Raw genomic sequence first — 2,302 nt, forward strand, 5'->3', positions numbered from 1 at the left:
ACACCTTGATAAGGTAATAAAATCTTTTTGTTCCTATCACCTTTTTCCTCATGAGGTGAGGGTTCCTTTGTTTCTGCCAATTCCAGATACTCATTTCACATAGCTCAGCATTTTGTCTTATTTCTTAAAGTGTTTCCAAAGTTTCTGTAACTCTCTTTTTTTTATTTTATTTTTTTTAACATTTATCTTTGAAAGAGAGACAGAGAGAGACAGAAAGATGGAGTTCAAGTGGGGGAGGGGCAGAGAGAGAAGGAGACAGAATCGGAAGGAAGCTCTAGGCTCTGAGCTGTCAGCACAGAGCTTGATGTGACCCACAAGCCATGAAATCATCATCTGAGCCTAAGTTGGATGCTTAACAGACTGAACCACCCAAGCACCCTAGTTTATGTAACTCTTATTCTACAAATATTCTAATTTTTGTAATTATCAGTAATTCAGGCTATTTCTTCCTTTGCGCGGATCTGCTTTTACAAAGCATAAAAGAGTTCTTATTAAAGATGTGTTTCCTTGACTCAGTCAACTAGTATTTGTGCTGTCCCTAATTCTTGTTAAAATATCATTTTTGATTTTTAGCATTTGTAGCCTGCCCATAAAACTTATCAGGAAGAGAAGATTCTCTGAATTTATTGCCTGTTCTTACTTTAAAATTGCTATCAATGAAATTAAGTTTTAACTACTAGATACAGTGCTACCTAATTATCCATTTCTTCATTTTATAACATTGTTACATCTAATTTTATTAATGGAGATTCAAGACATCCTAATTATAACAGGACATGTAGAAATACCTATTTTTATCAAGTAAGCTGAGAACTATAAAAGCATATCAATATATATTAGTTAACACCCTGCTTTTTGGATATGAAACAGTCACTACTTCTAATAATTACCATTGTGTTTGATGGGGATTTATAGCTTCTTTTATAGATCCTATGGGGACAATCCACAAATTCCTCTGGAATTAACATGTTCTAAAAATTCTTTCTTTTTCAATATTTACTTCTCTAATCACAGAGCCTATAGCTCCTCAGCCTGGAAATGTGGTTTCAAATATATGATGCCATGTTATTACTTTCCCATTATTATATTTTAATTACAAAGAGTTGCCACAATACTACATTACTTTCGAGTATAAAACAAAAAATATGGAGCGCATCACAAATTTGTATGTTATGCTTGTTCGGGACCACGCTAATCTCTGTATTGGTTCAATTTTAGTATGTGCTGCCTAAGTGAGCACTACTTTCTCATTATTTAATGTAAATACGGTGATGGATTATCTACATGCAAATCACTCCAAGAAAAGAGAACATGTTATTTGCTGTTGAAAGACCCTGAAATAACAGAGACAAAAAATGTTATTGTACAATCAAAATGGGAAACGGGAGAAATGTGCGGTAGAAGAGGGGACAGGGCGAAGACACTTCTCAGGTCATGTGTACTTATTTCTGAGGCTCTGGAACCAGCGTTTTACTAATACTTCAAAGTCTCGTTTCACATGATACCAAAGATTTTCTGAAAAAACCTCATTTCTTTGGTTTTAAAAAACAATTTTAAATATTTTAAAAAATAGGCATTTCATCATTGGTTAATGTCAGATATTATCATATATATCCACAAGAAATATTTTAAAACTTAATTGCTTCATCTATCAATATTTTGTTTCTAACAGATGTAGTAGCCCAAATACCCACTATTTAAATATCAATAGATCAAATAAGAATTAACATTTTATTTACTTTCCTGGTATTTAAATATAGTCTAAGTAATTTAAGCTAAAAACATATATTCTCCTTTATTGTGTAAATGTTTCCTTTATTAAAATTCTTAATTTTCATATAAACTAGATCTTTTCTGAAATATTTTTTCTTCCAGTGTTTTATTTTTCAGTCTTTGCACGATTTCCATATTGCTTAAATTATTGTATGAGTTGATTACCTAGAAAGATAGGCACCTTCTCTTAAGTACATTTTTGAAATATTATTGTTATTTTCAACATTAACAAAATTTCTCCCACAAATCCCTTGCCCCACAAATGCTGTTAGGATTAGAGGTGACCTACAATTTTTATGTGGCATATAATTTCGCAATTTTAAAAACTCTGAATATCCGTGAAAAACATGGGACACGTGAGTTTTAAACATAATTTTCTATATCAAATGACTGCAATTTCTCTTTAGCTCCTTTTAATCTCTGATTGTGCCCATATTACAATGAGCTTATTTCAAGAGTATGGATGTAAGAGGAACTATTAGTATAGTTTCTTAAACCTAATTTCCTATATTACATAAGTGATTACAAA

General features: G+C 31.6%; 1 pseudogene; it reads right to left on the reverse strand.

Moving 5' to 3' along the window:
* Window positions 1-1,139: 1,139 nt before the first annotated feature.
* On the reverse strand, window positions 1,140-1,238 carry LOC115288812 (annotated as a pseudogene).
* Between the last annotated feature and the right edge of the window lie 1,064 nt (window positions 1,239-2,302).

The sequence above is a fragment of the Suricata suricatta genome, chromosome 3, assembly GCF_006229205.1.
Source record: "Suricata suricatta isolate VVHF042 chromosome 3, meerkat_22Aug2017_6uvM2_HiC, whole genome shotgun sequence".
Lineage (NCBI taxonomy): Eukaryota > Metazoa > Chordata > Mammalia > Carnivora > Herpestidae > Suricata > Suricata suricatta.